Source organism: Macrobrachium rosenbergii, chromosome 50 (genome assembly GCF_040412425.1).
Source record: "Macrobrachium rosenbergii isolate ZJJX-2024 chromosome 50, ASM4041242v1, whole genome shotgun sequence".
NCBI lineage: Eukaryota > Metazoa > Arthropoda > Malacostraca > Decapoda > Palaemonidae > Macrobrachium > Macrobrachium rosenbergii.
The window spans coordinates 26,034,119-26,061,637 of record NC_089790.1 but is presented as its reverse complement, the minus strand read 5'-3'; the positions used below and the strand labels follow the sequence as shown (position 1 = coordinate 26,061,637).

The following is a 27,519-nucleotide window of genomic DNA, read 5'->3' as shown; positions in this document are numbered from 1 at the left end:
CAAGATACGAACCTGGGTCCTCTGGCTTGGAGGGCAAAAACGCAACAGATCATACCATGAAGCCATTTATATACGGCAACTAAACTATCTTATTAAGGATACGATAGAACAGTTCTAGTACCATAATGCAATGGCGCCGAAATTCATGCGAAATAAAGGATAAGTGCTACAGAAACCAATTAATGGAAACAATGAAATACATCGACAAATGAACATAAAAGAAAAAAATCGGAAAGTTCCTGATTAGGGAGCGTGAAACGCGTCACGAAATATTCCGAAGGATCAAGGCCTCTAACGGGGTATATTCTACGTGCGCGCGCAGAGAGAGAGAGAGAGAGAGAGAGAGAGAGAGAGAGAGAGAGAGAGAGAGAGAGAGAGAGAGTAATTACTAGGTACTTCTTCTTCTTCTTTTAACTAGGTACTGTTACATATAATATAGCATTTCGCAATGAAAGGGGAAAACCTTAACATACACAACTCCAAAACATTCTGAAAACCTGCCAGACCAAGGTTTCTATTACGGGTATAAGTTGATAGACCTGGAATCACCCACAACTTTTCTCTCATTTCCTGCCGTTATAATAATGAAAATAATCATAAAATAGATCTTATCCTTCACCATCCAAACCAGTTTTTCTGTACATTTTCCACCTCTCCAGATTTGTGAAATGACACAGGCTAAAAATGAGGTCTACAAAAATACTGGAACAGGTTCTTGATTCACGGATGTGAAATCTCATTAAAAAAAACCTATCGGTTTTAATTAGAATATCTCTGTCAATCACATGGACATTCCTCATCCTCGCATTCGTCAATCTGTGCATTTTACCGTAATTTCAGATATATTAAAGCTGTTTCTCCTAAAGGTGATAAAGAGAGAATCAAGAAATTTAAGGCTACAAAATCAAGCACCGGGGCATTTTCAGCCATTTAGCACCTACGACAGGGAAAGAGATAGATAGTTGAAGTTGGACAGCAAGATTAAGTGATCAAGACAATACATGAGATGAAGGACAAGGATCTCACTAAAGGCGAAACTGTAGGAAACCCCACAGTTGCACTTAGAAGTAACGGAGAGGTGGGGCAGCAATGTGGAAGATAGGAAACGGAAAGGAGGGAGAGAGAGAGAGAGAGAGAGAGAGAGAGAGAGAGAGAGAGAGAGAGAGAGAGAGATCCGTGTCTATACAACGTTATTCAATTATATGCTGTACTGTATCTGTTCCAGTGGTTTTGAGGATTTCTCTGTAGTGTAAAGGATAGCCCATAAAACTGACAACAAATGACAGGTAAATGAGAACAAACCCTAGAAGAGATGGCCAGTCACACGGACATCTTACACTAGTTAAGTAGCATGACTTCCCATCCCATTTCCTAACGAGCATGTTTCTTCTTGACATATTGATAAAACGGTCTGTATTTCTGGTACAGCAAGCTGCGAGCTCGGAGGCTGTCAACGGAATAATAATAATGCTGGGGTAGGTAAAATCACTAATTAAGATTTCTTCTCTCAAGCAGACAAAGTCATTATCAACTTTGAGTTGAAAGTGCCGCACATCAACTAAGCCTCGTTCTGATACCATTTGTATTCATGTTAGAAACTTTGAGCCGGCTTATCCATTACTGATAGACTTCCCTGATAATGGTACGTGGTAGCTCTTTCCGTCATTTCGTCCTGCAGTTCATACTAATCTGAAGCATAAGTAATTAATTCTGCTATTCCCTTTCAATCTAAAATATTTCAGCTATAACAAGTCTTCACTGACTTCAATGGAACTTTTAATGAGGCTAATCCAAAGGTATACCGAACTTGACTGACTATAATAATAAACAGAATCAATCAAGCTCCAATTGAACGGGCCCGGGAACACCTCACGAGCATATTGCTTTACATATCGACATATAATTACCAAAATATTGTAATTGGGAAGATTGAAATCACAGTGCATACTGTAACTTCTAAACAGATCGCATCGTTAACAAGGTCAATTTGTTTGTACAACAGAAAAGGATTAACCATGACAGCTAATAAGAATGACACTTTCTAGGAAGTTTCAGAAGTTAATGATATGAGGAAGGTGCTGGTAGCTGTGCAGTTCTGAAAGTACCTAGACATATTCTTGTCATTGTCAGTCAGTCAAAGAAATGTGGGATGATATCAGTTAGCCAGGGAGAACTTGCACGGGGAATTGAAGCTTTAAGTGCATCCCAGGTCGAACAACTGTACGTCAGTGATGAAATCATTTACCGCAAAATAGAGAAATTAAATTATATTATGAGCTTCTACCGCTCATTCCTGGTAATACTAAAGAAAAAGGAAGTAAAGTTAATTTACTATTACTGGAGTTAAGTATTTGCAAAGTGACTGCTTTACGGTCTGCAATCGTTTCTTTTAAAGTATGATGACCATTGTTGATCAAGAATAGATTTGGAAAGAAACTGTTTGCTTGTAAAGAAACGGTTTGCTGGTATAGAATTATTATTAATATAAATGACAGTCAACAAAACCCAAACAGATATATCCCAAGTCCTTCAGAACGCTCTCTCAATATCTGTTTGGAAAGCTGATATCCGGAAGCAACTGCAACCGAGTCTGACATCTACTTATGATGATATCTACAGCACTAACGAACTGCAACTCTAAAGGCAAGTGCTTGAAGAGCAGCACCCATACAGTGTGTAATTCTTCAGTAACTCGGAATGAATCCATGGGCATTTCAATAGTACTCATCCGAAATAACAGACACACTGGTGTAGCTTTCATTACCTGCGGCAGCGAATTCATTTCAACTTCGTTAAGATCATTAAACAAAAAAGCTCAACCAATTTGCTTACAGATGGACTCTTCAAAATTAGTATTTATAAATATGATAATCAACAGCTCATTACCTCACCCAATTGGACAAGAAGGGAATGTTCTGTCCACTTGTTTTAAGTTAATCATACATACTCTGAGAAACAACTGTATTTATGGCTGTATGGGCGGGGTCAGAATAGAATGGGAAAGGTTATTGTTGTAATACATAAAAACCTCCAAAGGTATTAAGATCATTCTGACAAAGGGCTTGCATAGCATATGCAACCAACAATCTACATTATTATTAGATTAAACCATAGGCACCCCTCAAAGTTACATCGTGCGTAAAAGTGATATAACTATCACTGATAAAGTGCATCAGCATCCCAAACAACTCAGATTTAATTCTATACTCTTTGACATAAGGGTTTAACAGCCATTTCATTGAAAGATGGGATATACTCCTATATTCAACAATATCAACGCATCTTATCTAAGAGTCTTCCGCTATTTGCAACTCATTGATATTTATGCAATGATCTAGTTACTTTACAATTTTACCTCTGTCTACAACAAGGGGCTTTTTTAGATTAGCTGCATACATCATTATTACCCTGCTCATGTACAGTATCTTTGTACTGTAGAGTCCTAATAAACCAGCGTAAGGCAGTTCATCGTTTACCCTGCATTCTGTTAACCTATTCACCCAAACTTTAAAGATATTTGCCTTTCAAAGAACATTCAGAGATGAGGATAACCAAAAATAAGCGAAGACGTAGTCGCAATTCACACAGTGTTCATATCAAAATCACTGAGTTGCAAAATCCGGCAGTATTAAGTATGACTGAAATCATAAACGCATCCCTTATCCACGAGTGGATACAGCTTAAATTGTGCCTAACTGCAGTCCTGGCAATCGACCTACATATAAAATAAAAACAAAAAACTCGCAAAGTGACATGCAGTTAGTGGGCAAAAGAAATGGCCAACCAAGAAGCAAGTAAACTATGATTGATTCAACCACACTAAAGGCAAGGTTTTAAAGGTTAATGACATTGACAGCCGAAGGATACTTAATACAACTGGGAGAAAAAAAATGAGAAACAACAGCACAGTATAAAGACACACTAGCTGGAGATACGCATGGAAAATTCGGAGACGTAACTGGAATTGAATGTCAACAGGTATGAAAGTAAGAAAGATAACCAAAATGTTAAATAATCAAGAAACGTCAGCTGTAAGTGGTGCCTCCAAAAACAGGTCTCGGCATAATTAAAAGGACGAACGAATTTGCTTATAAGATTAGCAAATGAACGAGTCTAATACAAAGGAGTGGAACGGAATGACCATTCAGTCAGGAAACTTTAGGTGAAGGGATGATAAAACTTAATTACCAAATTGGAAAAAGAATGCTGATGAGAAGTTGCATCAAATGAGGATCCATTAAAGCTCGGACATAGATAAGAGGATATTGGTAAGAGGATCTAAATTATTCTCAAGAAAAAATAAAACTGTATTATATACACACACACACATATATACATATACTAAAAAAATCACAGTAGATGCACGTGACTTCAGTGTATAAGCGAATCCCACAGGAAAATGACAGGCAGAAGTTCAGTACCAAGCGCTTACACATTTATTAACGCTAGGTACTGAACTTGTTACTGAACTTCTGCCTGTCATTTTCCTGTGGGATTCGCTTTTATATATATATATATATATATATATATATATATATATATATATATATATATATATATATATGTGTGTGTGTGTGTGTGTGTGTGTGTGTGTGTTTGTATGTGTGTGTGCAATGAATCCCTAAGAGGTCCAGGAAGCGAACTGAACAGAAAGCAGGACATGACCAAATGTAACAGCTGGTGACAACCAGATAATCTCAATTTGCAAAATCCCCCAAAGACGGGGCATACTTTTAAGATGTGAAAGGTACCCACGAAGGTAAGGGTACTCCAAAGGACACAAGAATAGAATAGACTCCAACAACGAACCGTCCGAGCCACTCCCCTTTGCCTCCGAACTTCCGTCTTCAGTAGTCGAGCTTCAAGGCCAATAATATTCATTCTCCCCGGTGACGCGATGACCAATCGCCGGATCTAATTTGGAGGTCATGGATCTATTACGGTAAAAATATTTTGTCGGTATTTAGTATGGATAAACCTGTTCCGGCAGACGCCTATGACTCAAGTCTTGTACTGACAAGGAAACGGACATTTGTCTAGAAACGAGAAGTTAAATACAATCAAGTACCCGAAACGTAATGATTTTTTTTATATAGTTTCAAGATACCCCTGATGTTTGCCTGTGCATGATCCTTGTTTATAAAAAAAAAAACACACACACACACATAACATGCAATTTTGTTTTCCAACATCTTAATAATGAAGACTTACATACATACATGCATACAAGCACACACACATACACACACACACACAAAACACACACATTATATATATATATATATATATATATATATATATATATATATATATATATATATATATATATATATATATATATATATATATATATAAATATATATAATACACACACCAGTGAGAGAGCATTATTGCCCTCTCAACGTAAAGGACCCAACGGAAGTTGACCGGGCATTCTGGAAAGGACCTGTCTGAAAGGTGTAAACCACAAGATCCTAAAGCGGAAATAATCGGTTACGGTTCAGCGGTCGGTCATTTAGGTCGAGCTCTGCTCAATCTCAACGCTTCCTGGGTTATTTGCCAAGCTCAAGCACCAGAGGCACGTGAAAAGTCAAATAAAAATCCAAGACTGATACCTCTCTCTCTCTCTCTCTCCGAAGTAACACTCACCCCAAATTCGGAGATCCATTCAAAAGATGTTCAATTGTTTGATAACAATATTTTTCTCTTAATCCAATTGTTGATAAACTCTCTCTCTCTCTCTCTCTCTCTCTCTCTCTCTCTCTCTCTCTCTCTCTCTCTCTCTCTCAGAGGTGACACTTACCCAAAATTCGAAGAATTACCAATTGTTTGATAACAATATTTTTCTCTTAATCCAATTGTTGATAAATTCTCTCTCTCTCTCTCTCTCTCTCTCTCTCTCTCTCTCTCTCTCTCTCTCTCTCAGAAGTGACACTTACCCAAAATTCGAAGAATTACCACTTGTTTGATAACAATATTTTTCTCTTAATCCAATTGTTGATAAATTCTCTCTCTCTCTCTCTCTCTCTCTCTCTCTCTCTCTCTCTCTCTCTCTCTCTCTCTCTCTCTCTCTCTCTCTCTCTCTCTCTCTCTCAGAAGTGACACGTACCCAAATTTCGAAGAATTACCAATTGTTTGATAACAATATTTTCTCCCTCCCTTAATCCGATTGTTAATAAATAGCCCCTCTCTCTCCCCAACGAATATAAATGAAGGCACACATACAGTGAAATAAATAGTGTCGAATTGAATGATTATCCCCCTTCTGCCCGTTTCATTTCTCTCATCCACCACGCGCCAGTATTGTACTAAGTGGAAGTTATGAATTGTTGATTTATCTGTACGGTATTTTCATACGCAATTTACTCTCCAACTCTCGTAGATCCGTTCCCTCTTTTTTCCCTTCATTTTTTAATTTATTTTTTTTATTTATAGATCATTCTTTGTAATGATTCTAACTTACTTTTACCCATGAGAAATCTAATCTGTGCTGCTAACCTTTATATACTTAACTATTTTGTATATGTATATCCTTCTTTACTATGTTCATCTCGTCCTCGTATCTATGTAAATTCGTCCTATTTGTTCATCTTTAATTGCTGAGTCATTTCCTATATGTATTATCCCTTGCTAATTTCTTGTTTCACATATGAGCACTTTTTTCGGAGCCTGCTTAGTAAATTATGGGTTTTCAGGCTTGCTTCATCTGAATGTTCAAACATTCTGAATATTCATATTAATTATAATAACACCTTCACTAGTCTCCGGAGTGATGCATTTTCGATTCGATATTTGGATGGAATGTAAGACGCTTTTCGTACAATTAAGCCCTGTGTGGGCACGAGGCTAGCAATTACCTTTCAAAATTCACAACTACAGGCGGGAAGACCTACACTGGTCCCCTCTACGGAGAAGAAAGTTGGTGTTAAAAAGATGATAAAGATTAGTATTTGAATCACATTTCCTGTCTACTCGGCTTTTGCCATCTTGGACAAATGAGATTCTCTTAAAACTGACCTGAGAAAATATTCTATCATTCTGTGCGTGATGGAATTCCTACACAATCGAGAACATCTTTTTCGTAAAATAAAAATGATCCGAGAAATCAAAGTATCTCGCACGGTCTACAAGTTCCAGAGGGCGCGTCTACTAATACATAGTTATTTTTGTAGCCACTAGCGCAATAAAGGTGTAGGGACGCATTATCTACGATCGCCAGCGTCTGGGTCGCTGCCTAACTGTACACCCCTCGCACATCGGAAGAAGCAAGGAGTGAAATCGTGACCACGCTGCGCTGGGGTAACCCACATCAGTGAAACCGCTACGCCAATATTCCATTATAATTAGAAAAAAAAAATAAAAAATAAAAAAAAAAGAGCCGAACGACCAAGACCTATAATTATTTGGAGGGGTGAAACACAAACACCAGCTCGGCGTCGTTGAAAAAACGAAATTCATTAAAGTCAGTAGGGTATGATTTCCAGACGCCGACCGATGTGTTTCTTGAAAACGAGTGTCGTGTTGTGACCTGAGAAGGCGAGATGGGGTGGCGGGAGAGGCACAACCGACCAGCCAACCTCGATCACCTTCACCTTTCGGTTTCTTGTTGCTTTGTCTTCCTTTCCAAAGGCTTCGTGTTGTCTCTCTCTCTCTCTCTCTCTCTCTCTCTCTCTCTCTCTCTCTCTCTCTCTCTCTCTCTCTCTCTCTGGCTCCCCCTGCGGGGCTCTTCCTCAGGATTTTCTTCAACAAATAGTCACTTTCCATTTCGTCTCCGTGAGCTTCGAGATTTCTCATTATTTCCAGAATCTTTTTTAACTGTTGATTTCTCATTATTTCCAGTAGCCTACGTTGTTTATTGCTGACTTATTATTTCCAGGAACTTTTCTATTTCTAATTTTCCATTGTTTCCAGTCCTTTTCTATTGCTGATTTCTCATAATTTCCAGGACCTTTTCTATTACCGTTTCTCATTACTCCAGAGCCTTTTCTACTGCCGGTTTCTCATTATTTCCAGGGTTTTATATTGCTGATTTCTCATTACTAACAGTACCATTTCTATTGTCAAATTCTCATTATTTCCAGGACCTTCTCTATTGTGGATTTCTAATAATTTTAAGTACCTTTTCTATTGGCGATTTCTTTGTGGATTTCTCGTAATTTCCAGAACCTTTCCTCCCGCTGATTTCTCATTATTTTCAGTGCCTTGTCTATTGCTGACTTCTCATTATCTCCAGTACCTTGTCTATTTCTGACTTCTCATTATTTACAGTACCTTTTATATTGCTGATTTCTCATTATTTCCGAGAGTTTTTCAATTGCTGTTCATTATTTCCAGTACCTTTCCTATTACTGATTTCTCATTATTTCCAGTACCGTTCCTATTCCTGATTCTTCATTATTTCCAGTACCCTTTCTATTGTTGATTTCTCATCATTTCCCATACCTTTTCAATTGCTGAGTTCTCATTTTTTCCAGCAGCTTTTCTATTGATGATTTCTCGTTATTTCCAGTAACCTTTCTATTGCTGCTTTCTCATTATTTCCAGTACCTTTTATATTGCTGATATCTTATTATTTCCAAGACCTTTTCTATTGTTGTTTCTCGTTATTTCCAGGACCTTTTCTATCGCTGATTTCTCATTATTTCCAGTCACTTTTCCGCCGCTGATTTCTTATTATTTCCAGGACCTTTTATATTGCTGATTTCTAACTCTTTCCAGGATCCTCTCTATTGTTATACCTGACATTCAACCGTTCCACTGAACTCAAGATTTTCTTCGCACATTTTAAAATAAAACTATAAGAATTCAAGTGACATTAGTTACTGATAGCATAGAACAACCACGCGCAATAAAAAAAAAAATAAGAAACTTGAATTTAAAAGACAGTTTTTCCTTTATTTAACAGTTAATCAAAACTCACACACGGAAATCCAAAGACCTTTTGTGTCAACAATCAATGACTCTTTGGGGAATGAAGCAGCACAATTTTGAAATAAAGGAAGGAAAACTCGTTTCTTATCGCGTGACAGATTTCCACAAACTGGCTGGATCACTAATACTGTATTTCAGGCATTCGGTATCATTCTGGAACAATAAAAAACCACAGAGTGACAATTTTAGGAAAATAAGTGAAAACACATACATACATACATACACACATATAAATATGTATATATATGTATGTATGTGTGTATGTATATATATATATATATATATATATATATATATATATATATATATATATGTATATATATATATATATATATATATATATATATATATATATATATATAATTCTACCTCATAACATATCAGTGGGATTACTTAAGTGTTACTACGACTGATATATATGTGTTTATATATATATATATATATATATATATATATATATATATATATATATATATATATATATATATATATATATATATATATATATATATATGTGTGTGTGTGTGTGTGTGTGTGTGTGTGCGTGTTTATATATATTCAATGTTTTAAAGGTCAAGCGATAAGTATTTCACCATCTAAGTACGGAATCAGGATGAACTCCAACCGTACAACACATCTGAACCTGTTTATTACATATCACAAACTGCAGAAGGTCACGACTAAAGAAAGTTCTGGGAAACTTGCACAAACTTTCCTTCGCGTATGTAAATCAACCCTTTAACGATTTTTAGAAATTCTTACCACTCGGTAACAGATGGCAGTCACACCTGCGAAAAAATTGTTCGAGCTAACGAAGTTGTATAACATTTGGAATTTAAAACACATTACCTTAATATGTGGCGCCATTTACCTTATACAGAGCAACATTTGACTGTTATTTAATAGGTTACGAGTTCTGAGGCGTTTTCGTTCATGTATATGGAATCAGATTACGTGCATAATCCTATATTCGGATACCTTCCAAAGCACTGAAGGCATAAATCGAATATGGGAAAACAATTACTGTCTTATGAAGTAAGCAAAACATGTGCCGAAATTTCTTCGGCGCAATCGAGTTTTCTGTACAGCCGCTACAGCGTATAATCAAGGCCACCGAAAATAGATCTATCTTTCGGTGGTCTCGGTATAATGCGGTATGAGCCGCAGCCCATGGAACTTTAACCACAGGCCGGTGGTGGCCAGTCCTATACCGTTGCCAGAAGCACGAGTATGGCTAACTTTAACCTTAAATAAAGTAAAAACTAATATGGCTACAGGGCTGCAATTTGGTATGTTTGATGATTGGAGGGTGGATGGCACAATAGTTTTCTTTTACAGAAATCTACACATGGATTTAATAAACTTACGAGGTCAAAAAGAACGAAATGAAATTATTTTAAAGCACGTGCGTATATCATTACAAAAAGAGGAAAAAATGCACGAAGTAGAGTTACAGGTAACTCTCCATTTGTGATACAACTGTGTAATGCACACCAAAAAAAGACCATACACGCATAACACATGTATGTTTATATGGATGTATGCGCAAGCGCTTATGCTTATTAGTTTGTGGGAATTTCTGTTAACGATCAGGTAAAGACAAGTAAATTTTTATACTGCTATATCTACTATAAAAGTAAGAGGTTTTCAGAATAACTATACTGTTCAACAATAACTAAAACAAACACATAGCAAAAAAGTGAAGAAAACTAATTTCACCAATCAGCACTTTAACAAGCTCTCGGGGAAATACAACCTCTAAGGATTGTTTTTGTTCGTGAAGGGAAAGTTTACAGCCATATAATATGCAGCGCTACCCAAGGGGGAAGTAAACAACGAAGACTGTCTTATGGAGAGAGAGAGAGAGAGAGAGAGAGAGAGAGAGAGAGAGAGAGAGAGAGAGAGAGAGAGAGAGAGAGAGAGACTTCTCAAGTTACAACTTTTCTTATATCTTGTGAAATGCAAAATGACTGCTACTATATCATTTCTGTACCTGCATAAAACTATGCGAGAGATTTATAGCAAGGTGAAAGAACACACTTCAAGAAATTCCACAGCAAAAGTTGAATTCAGACTACGGTTAGACCACTCTTAACCACCTTTTCCCATTCCTGGTGGAAATCGACATCCTAATAAATGAAAGTAGATTATTGCAAAAACCGCAGTCCCACATTTACTCTCTGGATGTTATAAATCCCACGGTTATTGTGTTCAGTGATTTTTCTTTTATTTACCCTTGAGACGTCAATTTCTCTCCCGGCTTCTGTTACTGATTCTTATAGTTTTCCTTGATTCAGCCTAACATTTTCCTCAACATTTGTTTTCCCCTTTTGTCTGGCACGGCCAGATAAAGGCATTAGGGCTGAGCAACAGATCTGCTTCCAAACAAATGAAGGATAGGTAGATATGTTAAGTTACGCGTAAACGCTGATAGATAGAATATAGGAACCGCATTTGTTCAATATAAAAAATGTATATATCTAGGTCAAACACGTAAAAAAAATGCTTGAATGTATTTGCATTGTAATATCATTGTGCAACATCATTTATTTATATCACAAAAAAAACCTTGAATTCAATATTACCTATCAAACATGAGACAGGATGAAATTAGAATTAAGCAAGGATGAAAAAGTAAATACATTTACCGTAAATGAATCAGAAGACTACACACAAAAATCATATGAATAAACTTTCAAAAGAACAAATCGAAAGAACAGTTCCTCCGTGAGAGAGAGAGAGAGAGAGAGAGAGAGAGAGAGAGAGAGAGAGAGAGAGAGAGAGAGAGAGAGAGAGAGTTTGGATGGTTTGGGGTACAACAAGGCAATCTAGTCTTCCCCCCGAAGATAAGATGCAAAAGCACCGCTACCAGGAGACAAAAATCTGGTTTACCTTTGTTGCTAAATAAGGTACGGACAAGATATTGTCCCTACTACAACAATATTCATATAACGCACAGACCAACAATACTTTTCACTTAACGCATACAAATGCCTGACATGACGCCATAATATTTGTCAAGGTGAAAAGGCCAGTAAACTTACGAGAGGTTCTCTAAACGATTTCGAGACACCGACTGGGAACAATAGAAGCGAAGGCCGGAAGCCTCCCCTTCGTGGACATACTTATTAAAGAGGAGGGACAAAATCACTCCATGAATGTACACAGCAAGGCCACAACTCCTCATACCCTCGTAGATGTTAAAAGAGAATGTCAGCCAAGTTACAATTTAGGACAATGGCTGCATTACCAGAAATTTTATTCGGTACCAGACATGAAGCAAGCAAACAGGTTTCTTGCTAATTATGGAATATAATTCAAATTGTATTACAGGTTTAGTATAGAGAACAGTCTCCTAATCATACGAAAAATATTTAAAAATAGGAAAAACAAATAAGGAATTAGAAAAAAAGGGAAAACAAACATTACTTTACTATATGGCATACATACACATACAATCTCCAGGTCATAAAATAGAGGAAATACTATAAAACATATAGAAGAACTTTATTGCTGCTCATCTGAAAAAAAAAATCCGTAGACAAAAAACCTTGTTTGGATTACTAACAATAACAATAAATCTAATGACCTACTGCTAACGAGCACACCAAAAAAAATCTTTAACTAGCTGTATTAACTGCAGTTCATCAGTATATCTGAAGCAACTGAAACACTGGAACTTCCATTAAAGGAATTACCACATTTAAGCTATCTACACGATTTACAGTCCCTCTTTACTGAGATACCTAAGGTTTCAGCATCAGAAATATCTTACCAGTGTGTGGAAAATTTCACAAGGGAAAATCCTTACAAAATCTAAAAAGCAGATAAATATAATTTTAACTTTCGACGTTTTAGCCCCGAAAGTTTGTATAAGAACACCATATTCTTTGGAAGCTTGAATTCCAAGTCAAGGGCCCGTGTGGGCTTGTTCCATATGAATAGGGTTTATCTGCTGAATAATGACAATAACAACAATAAGAGAAATGAACAACAACCCATTTTCGACCTGCCTTTGAAACTATCGATCTTTATTAATCGTGCTGCCAGTTATGAATGGTGGCAAGACTTCCTTTCATTCTTAACTTCATCTAATTCTGACTAACTCAACCCTCTCAACAAGGGGTTTTCCATAATTCAAAACTGGCTTACAATGTAGTGCATATATAAATATACCATATCTTACACTGAAGTCTCAAAAAAAGAGAGCATAGATGCATAACCGCTGCTCTAAATGTTTTATATCGTTTAACTGAAAATAAGAATGTTAGTTTTTATCTATTTAATGCGAATCAACATACAATACTGATTCCAAAGAACTGTATTCCACTTCTGCACTGACTTAACAACAAAAAGGCAAGATGCTACCGTGAGTTTTGTGAAAAAAATAATACCACCATTTTTTCTTGATTAATTTTGCCTAGATATATGGGCGAGAGAGAGAGAGAGAGAGAGAGAGAGAGAGAGAGAGAGAGAGAGAGAGAGAGAGAGAGAGAGAGAGAGAGAACAACATCTTTTTTAGCAAAAGAAGGACGAAAATAATGTAAGCCTGTAAAATTTGTTTATTCCGGAGCTGAACAAAGCAAACATTAGAAATGACTGCAAAATGCAAAACTTTCATATACAGCAAGAGTACAGCATTATAACTTATACAGGTAATACCATTTTCTTTACCTGATGACATTCTGTCCTCAGAGTAATGTTCTATAAAAAAAAAAGATGAAGAATAAGAATGACTACGTTTTCTTCGGCCGTAATCAAAACAAAGATCAATAAAACCTGATGATTCAACAACGTTCCTGAAATAAAAATCGAAAAAAGTCCATAGTCTTCTTCCAGTACCAGCCACAATTGACGATAAAAGCTGTGCATATAACCCGCAAATTTTGGCGAAGTCACTTTTTGTTCCTTGAATTCCGCGTCTGCAATGAGACAGAGAACAATAAATTTAATTCTTTACTCCCGTATACAGTGGAGCAACCTTTGTCCGTATGGTGCCATTAATTAGTTAGTTAAATGTCAAAAGTTACCCATGAATTCTGGAAACGGGACAGTTCCGGTTGCCTGACAAAAACGAAAACATAAGCGGGCTTCACTTTCCTAACCATGAAGGGATCTAGAAAACGAAACAAATATTGTTTTCAACAGTAGCCAGGAGGTCGCGGCTGAATTAACGTATGAAAATGCTAGTCTTTCACCACCACCACTTTCTTCCACGGGAAGTAGAAAGCGATTTTGTTTTTCATTTCCTCTTTCTTGTTTTCTCTTCAGCTGCCCTACGGGCCAAGTCTTCATTGAACAGGACCTCTCCTCAACGCCAGACTTTGAAGCAGTTACAATACCCTAAAATTTCGTGAGTTGCTAACCTAAATACCGAGATACGCTGGGCTCTAAGGCCAATGATTTAATTTTAAAGAGCGCCCTCCAGGGGCGAGTTGTTTTTCAAACGAGACGGTATGGGGTTCTTTCTGCGGTGCACTCAGGTGAAATTCAATTCCCATTACGGAATTCTATGGGGAAGTGTGGAGGAGGGGAAGATGAAACTTGTGTCAAAGATTTTTCTAATTAGAATATATCCGTGGCTTATTCTTTGAATAACCAATAAATAATACTGTTCTTGAACAAGGAAAGATCAGATTTGTAAACAACATGAAAACTTAAAGAAAACATGATCTAAACTATAGAAATAGATATTAAATATATGCTGGAAATAAAAGAAATATCTCATGTTAAATGCAGACCGATCCCTAAATTAATTTTTTCTGTAGGCAGCAAACATAGCCTACACGTAATGAACTACTCGAGTAACTATTACAAAATCATACAAGAAAATGTAAAGCAATATTATGTACTTGAGTACGACACTATAGTAAAATTACTCTAACAATGCATCTATAATATTATAACACTAATCATTCTAACCACCTTCTCTACGAGATTTCTCGTTAATGCAATGTTATGAAGGCACCATTATAGTTTTGGCATTTGGACCTATATTCTCAACTTTTGGTAAAGTTCTTTTATAATAAACAAACAAATATGCAATGTGCATACTGAACAGAAAGACAGATAGAACACATAAGTCAGTCTCCTTTCTTGCACATCTTTGCACGATGATCTATCTACCTTTGCACCAAAGCTGAGCGAAATCTCTTCAACCATGAAAGAGCGATGGCAGGGTAAGCGCCACAAAAACACTCCCTAACGTACAGACAGAGAAACAAAGGAAAAGCCACATCCCCGCACTACTAAACAAATAAATATTTGCTGAGAATTAAAGAGGAAAACATGCTGGCAGCTACAAAAAAAAAATAAGCATATAAAATACTGTAATATATCATAGCTATAATTTCATAATTCTATAGGAAGTTCACAGTGAGTTTCTCATACAAATCCGTTAATAAATATTTGCTAAGGACTAAAAAGAAAAATATACTGAAAGCTACAAAAAAAAATAAGCATATACAAATACTGCCATATATCATAGCTATAATTTCTTAATTCTATAGGAAGTCAACACTGAGTTTCTCATACAAAACCGTAAATTCCCTAAATGTCTCTTGCCTCCAAAAGGACCCACCCCAGGAAGAGAGGAAGTCGATGATTCATATCAAGCGAGTAAATACGGTCTCCTTGGGGAAGACGCCCTCTCTGCAAGGTCAAACGAACAGGTAGACCTCCAATGATAATTGCAGTGGATTTCTTGCAATTGCACCCAACAAAACCCTAATGCAAGTTTACTCCTCCAGCGTGAGGGAGAGACAGAGAGGGAGAATAGATCATGCTTCTTCCTACCATCATAGCTTCGCCCAAAACAAACCTGTGAATAAATAACTTTTATCCCCGAAAAAAACTGTCTTTGCCTTCTAACGACAATTTAACAAAAAAAATGTTTTCAAACTGAGGTAACTCTTAACTAACTTCATATATTATTCTAAGAAATATTATAGTTTCCCCAAGAATAGATAAGGCAAAATATAAATAACCCAAGCCATTCAATGTAATTTGAATACGGTATTGTTGCTGTACTTCTAAAAAATAGGTTAAGGAAAAACACAGCTTACTGGCAAAATTAAATGAAGACGAGAACAATCGGTATATTCCAATACTAATTCTCGTCAAGACTCTCAAATACCCTTACAAAGCTGCATCCAAAGCAAAATTATCGTTAACGGTAAAAAGCCACGTCACAACAATTCCAGATTTCAAAATCCAATGCAAACCAGAAAACAAGAACTCAACAGACTTATCAAGCCCCTAATATGGAGACGACAAAAAATAGCTGGAGAGAGAGAGAGAGAGAGAGAGAGAGAGAGAGAGAGAGAGAGAGAGAGAGAGAATATTAATGAGACAGAGCCATATATGACACGGCATCAGCAATTATTATATAAACCAGTAAGTTAAAAGACGGGCAAAAATAAAAACGAATGTGAGCTTCATGGGTGAAGAGGCAAAACTGAAATTAAATAATATATGAAACTGAAAATGAACCTTCACAACAGAACATACTATAGGCTCCGAAGCTCCAGAGGAAAGGAAGGGAATTAGATTAGAGCAATGAATGAAGAGGATCTAAAGAGTAGAGACAGGAAGGGAGAGCGGATTGCTTACCCCTTCCTCCCACGGAGGCAAATTGAGGGATGGAGGCAGGAGAGGTAACTGGGGATCCTTTGAGGTCGTAGAGGAAAGATACAGAGATGCAGTGCCTAACCCGATCCCAAATATGGAATGCAGGTCTATCAAGCACTTCAAGGCATGTAGAGGCGCACAAAACGAACGCATGCACAGGTTGTATAATTCCCCCTTGTAAAAAACTTTTCTCCTTTTTTATCGTGCTTAGTTTTATCTATAACGAAGTTGCTTATCGTGCCATTTGTTTAAAGCAACCAAATTCTTCCTTGTAACTGCAATATTTAATTCATTACTTTCCATTCTGAGTGTGTGATTTTACCTGGAAGGATCGTACAACCTGCGCTTGCTTTCGTTTATTTGTGCGCCTCTACGTGCTTGGAAGTGCTTGACAGACTTGCATTCCATATTTGGGACTGGGTAATGCGTTGCCCCTCTGTATCTAATCTAGCAAAGGACCATAGATATTATTACAACTCCCTTGCTACTCAAACTTTCAACCACACAGAACTACAGTTCAACTAACATATAAACCTATCTTGATCGTGCAAATAATGAAAGAAAATGCCTTAATACAACAGTCTGACAAGTTCACAAAAAAGGGAAAAAATTTTAAGCAAGATTACATTTCGCAATTCTAAAAACACTGCGCTCAGAACTGGTGGTTGATGAAAGGTGTTGCAGCAAATTTTTCCATTATTGTCGTTGTCTGTCGAATCTACAAAAAAAAGGCACCTTGAAGATTACGGGTTGCTTGAACGAGCATGACCCCTTGCTGACATAAGGCCAGCTTAACCTGACTACACCACCAACACGCAGCACGACCACTCCAGTCCTCACCAACGACTAAGTACGTTTTTCGGGCTCCAGAAGGTCAGTAAATCAATTTTACTTTTCCATAAGAACACACAACCTTCACGACGCAACTCATACTACACTGTCCTTCACTATCAGTTCTTATGCCCATCAATCCTGAATACCGTGACCTTTTACTTAGTTTCATCCAACACTTTCTCAGTCGCATACTTCTCATCAACACAACTCCAAACCTCATGAGGGAATATATTGGTATTAAATGTTTTGCAACAGTAATACGGGCTTCAACTTGATGCCCCTTGCCGTTTTGTGACTATGGCAACAAGCATAACAGCGTATATGTTTGTGACTATGGCAACAAGCATAGCTGCGTATTTGTTTGTGTATTTATTACCGTAGTCCTACAAGAGCTATTAAAGTGAACGGCGTTGGCTGAAAATGTAAAGGTTCTTCCATCACTTAGGGAGCATTTCCTTATCCAAGGCTGCATTAACCCTTGGAAAATGCCACTGGCTCTTTCTAGGAAGTAATGTCCACTTGGTGCCTTTTATTACTACCATAATGATAGTCAGTCAGGCTAATGTTAAGTTACTGTTCACTGTCCTTGCAAATTTGCCATACAGTCCTAAATTTTCTGTATTTTTCTGAGACATCAGTTCATTCCCAGATACATTCATCTTTATCTTCAGAATATCGATTCCTACAATGCTTCCATGGCAGTGATTTCAGAGGGCCGAGTAAAATAAGGAAATTTACGTTTCCTTATAACCTAAATAACATGTGCTTGGCACTCATAATACAGACAACATTTCGAATGTCTATTTCTACTCAAAAAATTCCTTAAGATTACGGGCGTTGGTGTATGAGTGTTATGTCCTTGAAAACATACTATATAAGATTCATTCAACTTCAGAAGTAACTTTTTCCTATTTTGCCATAAGAAACCAGGGAACAAAAATGAAGGCTTTTCATATCGTGGCTTAATGTAAGTTTAGCAAAATATATAGATATTTCTATGGTATGGGAAACTGAATCAAGGCGTGTCTCTCAACGAAATTAACAGCTATCGCAATTGTTATTGCGCCTCTGTATCACAGGTCACCTTCACTTCTGTAACCACCGATTTTTCAGCACAATATTGAGAAATTCAGAAGGAAGGCAAGAAAATATGCTGGAAGATAATACAGAAATTCAGAATTAAAAATGTATGAGCAGAAATAATTCTGAAAGCTAATAAGTGACCGGATAAGAATTCGAATATATACATATATATATATATATATATATATATATATATATACAGTGTATATATATATATATATATATATATATATATATATATATATATATATATACACATATATATATATATATACACATATATACATATATATATATATATATATATATATATATATATATATATATATATATATATATATATATATATATATATATATATATATATATATGCTTGCATACGCATTTGCCACTTACGACGATTTACCTTGTACACATTCCAGGTGTGTTCCATCAAGCGGAAACTCTATTATTTGGCACTACAGTTATTTCTTCCGTGTCTCCATCGATAATGACTGTTAATCCGGGATTACTTTAATTACGTCAGATCTGATCTAAAATCTGAGTGGAAACAGTTCGCGCGGCCAAAACATGAAGACTGTGCGAACTGGTTTTATTAACGTGCAATTTACTGGCAATTCCTCTCTCTCTCTCTCTCTCTCTCTCTCTCTCTCTCTCTCTCTCTCTCTCTCTCTCTCGGAAAATAATTCAGAAATTCGTTATCGAAATGTATCGCGATTTTCTATTTCTGAAAAGAATCAAAGGACCTCGTACATAACTATATGACAGACAAAGCAACTGTAATTAAAGCTCTCTCTCTCTCTCTCTCTCTCTCTCTCTCTCTCTCTCTCTCTCTCTCTCACAGAACCATCTGTCATGACTTGCTTCAAGGTAACATCTCTCTTAACACGCGTCATTATTTGCAGTCATAAACTGTGGCATTTGCGGCGATGGGATCCCTTAGTTGTATTTCAAGAGCCGCAGACACTAAACCATACATGGAACACAGACTAGGAAATCAACGCTGCTGAAGGCGGAATACAACTACTTCTGAGGTATGATTTAGAAAAGGAAAAAGGAAAGAAGGAGCTTTTTTTTTTAACCCCTAAATTTCAGGATACCTTTCTAAACGACTATAGATAGCCGCAACAGACGGTCATCTTAAGCCACCTCTTTATGCTGCAGGTGAATATTTTAGGGCTCAAGATGTCTCTGGCTTTAGACCCCTATTCTATTCTAATGCTTCCACTTGACTGTCTTGAAGTACCATGGATAAACTTTCCTCTAATCTTTCTTCAAACATAAATTTTTTTCTTCTCCTTTACCTAACCATTCTTATCTTTTCCGCATTGCCGTCCAAGGTTACCCCTCAATAAACTGATTTTTTACTCTTTTTCTTCACAGTATATATAGAGATATGCAAGACACTTCTACTCTTAAAAATGACGATTATCATTCGAGGCATGATTAAATTTTTATTGTGATCAAACAACACGAATAAAAATGCTCTAATACTACAATAGCAGTAGACTTCTATATGTACAAACCTTAAACGAGACAGATGTTCTATTATACACCTCCTATTAGCATATCAATAAAGTATGTATTATATATGCATGTATGCATTATATACATAGTGTGTATGTATATGAATGTATGTATTATGTATAGTGTGTATGTATATACATATGTATGTATGTATACTTATAATGTGTGTACGAGGATAAACAAAACCAAACGTTAGTCACTGCTCTGGTTAGAAAACTGTTATAAAAATAAAGGCTCATTCTTTTAAATAAGAAAACTAATCTGTCTCTTCAACAAATGTAGGTTAAAGGATGCGGCAACAAAAAAAAAAAAAAAAAAAAAGCAGGAAGTTTTGCATTTCACACATGGGTGACATGTAGGTCTGATCACGCATGTATGAAATATACTAGTAAAAAAGTTAAACGGTATTTCGGGAGAGTAGGTTTCTTCTGTCATACGCTATAACCATCCGTTCATCAAAGCCAGCGACTCTATACTCAGAATCCGCAAAGCCTTCTATCTTTGACACTGTATTTCATACTTCTGCAGAAATTTGGAACTGCAGCGTCTTTCCTGGAATTAATTAACGTATAGTTTTTAAGGAAATTTACCAAGCACTGTTGTACACTAAAGGAACTGCGTACATATTTCTCTGTAATTTCTATCGCCGCCTCTTTCGACAGTGTTCTCCCTGGGCAACTATACAGTTTTCTCAAGTAGTCAGTACCTATCAGCTGATACCTCACGATCATTTTATAAAAAAAAATCTACTACTATACAGTATCCTATAGTATTCTGTAATTGGAATCTATCAAAGTTAATAATGTTCAATTTATCCAAGTGCTGAAGATCAAGGATAAAAAAAACACTGCCAGTGATTAAAGAATAATAAGACTGGCTACACTTTTGTAGGGTAAATTAAAGCATTTTTAGATCACAAGTGGCTCCATTACCATGCTCTCTCTCTCTCTCTCTCTCTCTCTCTCTCTCTCTCTCTCTCTCTCTCTCTCTCTCTCTCTCTCTCTCTCTCTAAACCATTACCAAAAAAATAAAGCCATTAACGAAAATAATAAAATCATGACTCCTTTTTGCACCACGGCAAAAGTCACAGTATCATAATATAGTGAGAACGAAGTTTGTGACTTTCAAATTAGCTACCTATGCATGAAATCTATGCCACGACTCAAATTCTCCCTTTCATCCTTGAAAGAAATATTAAACGAACAATAAATGAAAACACGAAGAGAGAGGTTCATCGAAGAGAGAAGTTCATCGAAGAGAGAAGTTCATCGAGACATCTCCACGAGTGTCGTGTACAAAGCAAGTGAGAGTCTCGGGTGCATCCGAAGTTTTATGAGACCGCGCGGAACTTCATTTGCATCTCGTCCGAAGAGAAACACTTTGCTAAACTCTCACCAAGATGGCAGCCAGAGATACACTCACTACTCTAGGTCACTGTGTTGCGGGCGTCAAAACTCCTTTTGTAAACAATAAGAACATTCACGATGGCCGCGATTTATGGCCTCCCCAATTCACATGCGTGACAGGCGACCTTAATAGAGTGACGGTTATGTTTGGAAGGGGAAAAGGAAAAGAAACGCTGAGACAATCAGGCGAACGGGACTTGTATCTAAGGAGGTGTTCTCCTTTGTGAAAGGGGCGAGTCAAGACAAGTTTGCATCTGATGCTTATTTCAGAATATTCGGGTCTTCTGCACATGTGCCCTTGGGAACACACTCGACAAACAAAGTCTAATACCTTGCCTTTTCCTCAAATCGTCAAATTACGACTAAAACTCTCTCTCTCTCTCTCTCTCTCTCTCTCTCTCTCTCTCTCTCTCTCTCTCTCTCTCTCTCTCTCTCTCTTATTCACTATAACTCACAGGCAGTCGTATACGATGAGACTTTCATCCGTGGCAAAGGGGCTCACCTGTAAAGAAAGAAAGGTCACATTATTTACCACGTGAATGTAAAATAGTTTCAATATCTGAATTCCTTACTCCAAATTTTCATTCGAAAGTTTAAAACTTATGGCACCCAGACAAGGGATCTTAACTATTTACGGAGAAGCATATATGAATTAATTTTGCGACAGCAACAAGGAAATAAGCAGAAATTTTTTGCAAAGAATAGGATTCACATATACAGAAAAAAACCTTGAGTTTTTCTATAGAAAACGAATAAAAATACAAATAAGAACAATGAAAACAGGAAATTTACTGAAATGACAAATGAAGTGTTGACCAATGCCACTACACTGTAATTAATGCATCCTCAGCTCCCTTTCCTTTGAAAACAGCATCTGCACTGAATAGCAATATCTGAATCGCTTCAATACCGACTTAATGCTATTTTTATGGCTTCAGTATATGATAGAATAAATGTGAGACAGATAGATTGACAGACTGATAGATTAGATAAACTAACAGACAGGTAGATAATCAGATAACCCGGCATCTCCCTGTCCTTACAAGAGTATCTTGCAGTCTATAGAATCGCAGCTTGTTTGATATGAAACACAAGTCTGAAATGATTTATCCTAGGCTTCTCATCTTTAAATCTCTGTATCATTTCCCTTAGTGAAATTATACTGCTGGCTTTAAACCCATCAACTTCTTGAACAAAGAATTGCATTGTTCCACGAGTTAAAAAAAAAAAAAAAAACCTGACCATTCTGTCCCAAACCGCTATTGTTGTATTTGGTTTGACGTGTAGATCATGAGGGATTCTGCAACAAAACGCTATTGTTTCGGGATAAAACTTTTTTTTTCTGCCCAAGTATAGACCACTTCAAGGTAAAGCTTGTACCAAGGTCTTTACCTTCAGTCGAACACTTGTCTCACTAGATTTTGTGACGTTTTCCCCTCTTCAGTTCAGCATCGAAGGTCATTTTCGTCATTTTTTGTTTCCTGCGGATGTAGACATGTGAAGATACTCAGAATCTCGATCAAGGTTACCCGAGCCCTATTAACGAACACGAACCTCACAGATACATTCTCTAATAACTCTGTCAATGAATCCCTGGTAAGAAGGTATCGCATTGTCGATTTCCTGTCAAGAAATTTGCAACTGTTTCTCATTTTATCCTTCTTTAACGAATGAGTCGACGAAGAAAGTGGAATAACGAGAAGCCGAAAGTGTTTTAGGCTTTCCATTGCGAGTACAGTTCCGTTATTGAAAGCTGGTTTTCTTTAATATATATAATATACACACGCACCAAACACAAACATTAATTCCCGTAGAGAGGGTGCTGCCAAAAAGGTATCGGCAAATCTTTGGGAATGAAGATGCTAGTCCCACTCTTGCCCCCACCAGATGCTGGTACCCATTTACAGCTGGGAGCAATGGTAAGCAGTATGTCAAGAGCAATCCATGAACCTAGGAACGTAAGCCTAACGCTGCACCACTCACCCACGTCACCCACTTTGGCCAAGAGCACCTTCCAAAGGAGCAGTCTGAAAATATTCATCTTCGCGAGAGGAGGAAAAACTGCACCTGTCTTCAGATAGCGGTCATGGACTATATAATCTTTTTTTACTAAATGGTCACAATGTTTATGACTGCTGAAAAGAATTAGCCGATTTTCATGCGGTTTTTGTCGAGAAACCTCTTGGAATGGACACTCAAATTTTTTTTCCTAGATATGAAGGCATTTTTAGCCAATGAAACTCCGTTAGTCAAGATCTCCAAATCAGTCTGTAACAGTAAATGACATCATGTCATAATGTGCTTAACGCTTTTACAAAATTTAAAGAAATAAGCCTTTCACAAAAATATAGGAGAGAGAGAGAGAGAGAGAGAGAGAGAGAGAGAGAGAGAGAGAGAGAGAGACTTGAAAAAAGTTGTCTGCTCAGAATGCTCCTAAATTATAATTCTTTTCTTAACAAAAGCCAAAAAAATGTATGAATGACGCTTACTTAAAACACGCAAGATTTTACTATAGATATAGCCATTAACGAGAGAGAGAGAGAGAGAGAGAGAGAGAGAGAGAGAGAGAGAGAGAGAGAGAGAGAGAGACTTGAAAAAAGTTGTCAGTTATGAATTCTCCTAAATTATGATTCCTTTTTTTTAACAAAAGTAAAAAAATGATGCTTATATGAAAGACGCAAGATCTTACTGTAAAAGATATCCTTGACTAAATCATTCGTTTTAAATATAAAAATATAAAGGAGAATGAAAATAAAAATAAACATTCTGAAGGAAAATGAAAATGAAAATAAAAATAAGAAGGAAAATGAAAACGACAAAAAATAAGAAAATGAAAATTTAAAATGAAAAAGACAAACCGAGGAACCACGCGATGTAACATCACAGTTAAAAAAAGAAAAAAAAAAATCTTGCAATCCTGAATGGTCTGGTTGACCCTGGGAGTCCCTAATAGGCTTAGTAGCTCGAGTTGTGATGCAGAGGTATAACAGGGGCCAGGCGTTACGTAACGGCTGGGTGACGACCATATGTCTCAACGTGAAACGGGCTCACATCTTAAGGACCGGTTTAATGGGAATCTTATGGGTTATAAAATTTTACACAGCAAATGGTTCATTTATGGGGAGTTACGAGGTTAAAAGACATCGTAATGAAAGAGAAAAATGTGTTTCAATGTGCCATTGTTACAAATCCTACTACATAATCATGTACACACAAGCATGCGAGCGAGCACGCACGCACGCACACACACACACACACATATATATATATATGTGTGTGTGTGTGTGTGTGTGTATAATATTAGGTTACAAACAACCCAGTGATATCAAATTAAATACAACTTTGGAGTAACTTTCTCCTACAGGAAGTTGTAAGAGATAAGTGCACATACCGCGTCAGAATTTAAACATAAGTCTTTTGGGTTTGTAACCCAGGTGGCAGTGACTTCTGCAGCCAGCCATCAAAAGTGCATGTTATTCAAGAGGTAGAGTGAATTCGGAATTAATGGGTTATTTGGGACTTTATACTTGAAAATACAAGCTGCCACTTGCAAAATTAGTGACAAATATATATATATATATATATATATATATATATATATATATATATATATATATATATATATATATATATATAGGCCATTTTCACTTTGGATAGAGACTTCTAGTTTGTCAGTGACTCCATAGGAATGAAGCTACTAGCACTAGAGCCTCTTCGGTAACACGAGAAAACACTGGTACCTATTTACTGCCGAGTGGCCGACTGGACGGCAGACCGGGAGCAAACCACGGTGCTACCAAAACATAACCCGGGAGGTGTACAATGTACTCCAAGAGAAAAACAAACAGACCAAGAATGTCTCCTTTTGACAGATCAAAGAACACAGGAGAGATGAAATGGCAAGAGAAAATGCTAGTGATGATCTCTGCTAAATCCATTTACCGTTATTTCTGGTCTCTCTCTCGTTTCCCTCCTTTGTGTGGAGTCGTAATCGGCTGAGGAGGAGGCAGGGGAGGTTAGTGGGAGGGTGTCAGGAGGGAGGGAGTGTGGAGAGGGAGGGTGAGTCCCAACCTGAGCGGGATCCCACCCTCCTACAACTGATACAGCCGATAAGAAGAGAAAGGGCCACCTCACATAAATTTGTGAATGCAATAACGGGGCTGAACAGATAACCAAGACTGACTTACACATATCAACCGGAGAGAGAGAGAGAGAGAGAGAGAGAGAGAGAGAGAGCTAACGGTTCTATGCTTCGAAATTTCTCTCTTCAAATAGCAATCGTCCTTTGGCCACAACGGAATCATTCTGAATTTTGAATTCGCTTAAGAGACGAGAATGACCAGATAATGGAAGCAGTAATAAATCATGGAAACGTATTCAACACTTAAGTCTTGGTATTTACGCAGTGCACATACCGGTTGTTTGTGGAACCTTTATGAGCAAATTATTTATCTTGTTCACCTCTCCTTTCTTCTTTATATCTTTCTTACAAGGAAACTCACAGAACTCAAAACCAGTAATTCAGCATCTAAAGCTTCAATAACAATTACAGAATAATACATTGAAAACCCTTTACGTAAATATGATACTAAGCTCTACCGATAGTACTGAATTAGAAAAGATAAGGATTATTCAGAGTTTACTACAAAAGCCTCCACATATATATATATATATATATATATATATATATATATATATATATATATATATATATATATATATATATATATATATATATTTATACACAGTAGCTTTCCAAGATGCAGCAGTCAACAAAATTCTAGCACATCTTTGAATTTATCCTCAATTTCATTCATAGTAATAAATCCTGAGAGTTATTAAAAGTTCAAGAATGCTTTTGGTATGTTTCTTAACGATGTTGCGTAAAAGGGAGGCAAAAAAGAAAAAAAAATGAACAGCTATTTTTATAATCCTCCCTTCTACTCGCACATCCACCATGACAAAAAGGAAGAAATCAAGTAACGCGACAGATGGCGGTGGTTGGTTCCTCAGCTGCTGCTGCTGCTGCTGTGATCTCTAAGTGCTTCCTCTACGAACGTTACATTATCTCTCCGAGGCTCTATGATCTCCCTGAAGGCAACGTTCCTTGTTTATTTGACCCTTAAAACACATAATGAAAACAAAAGCGAACACAAAAAAGGATTAATTCATCTGCCCAATAATTTTTTCATCTGCCCATATCTTAAAAGTATTCCGATTAAAACTTCTTGGCAAAATGCTTCCTAGTTCACTCGGAAAAGCGCGAAGAAATTTCATTTAGATCAGATCAGTTTTCACGCTATCACTCCATATGAGAATATATGTCAAGAAAATTTGTATCAACTTTCTAATTACTTTAATTGTTGTTGCAGTTTCAAGTCCACTAATTAAGTTGTTTCTGAAGAAACCCTTCCAACTTTAAGTTTTACAACGCCCTCATTTGGTTCAAGCCGGTGAGACCTTCGGCCACTCCTGAGCTCAAATGACCGAATTATTCTATCATTCAACGAAAAAATAGCAATAAATAGATAAATAAATAAATGTATAAAATTAGACGGTCATAGTAAGTCTTCCACTCCTATAACAGCGAACCGTCAGCTGTTCCAAAGGTCCATGTGGTACTGGCGGAGTTGGTCGTAATTGGGAGTGAGTACTCAACCTTGTATTATAAAATTAGTATCAAAGTTTTCGTTCACTGAAGTAATTAGCAAAGTCATGGGAAATTATAAAGAAACTGATGAAATAAGTCTGTTTACGTAAGTTCTAAAGTTCTTACGCTAATACAAGCGCACACTCGTACTTGACACGATGAGTGCGCATTCTTCATTAGTTAATGGCAGAATAAAAGAGTTTTGCATAAAAATTAACTCTCTCTCTCTCTCTCTCTCTCTCTCTCTCTCTCTCTCTCTCTCTCTCTCTCTCTCTCTCTCTTATACACACGCGCTCGTGCGCACAAGTTTCGCATGACGTGACATTATAAAAAATTCTAGCAAATTTATTTTTTATATATTAATAAACAATGACCTATATTCACAGAAAACTCATGAAAACCTACATTGCAGCACTCTGGCCGCTCCCCGAAAAAAAAATCCGTTATCGCCAGTTTTTT

At 36.9% G+C, this 27,519-nt stretch overlaps 1 protein-coding gene across 4 annotated transcripts in view; it reads right to left on the bottom strand.

Moving 5' to 3' along the window:
- Nucleotides 1-27,519, bottom strand: part of RhoGEF64C (Rho guanine nucleotide exchange factor at 64C) — a 261,141-nt gene that overhangs the window by 67,833 nt on the left and 165,789 nt on the right. The window contains exon 3 of one of the 4 annotated variants that reach the window (XM_067094313.1): nt 21,866-21,912. The exons of the other annotated variants lie outside the window; for them this stretch is intronic. The gene's annotated coding sequence lies outside the window, so the exon portion shown is untranslated. The remainder of the gene's footprint in view (nt 1-21,865; nt 21,913-27,519) is intronic. 4 annotated transcript variants of the gene reach the window in all.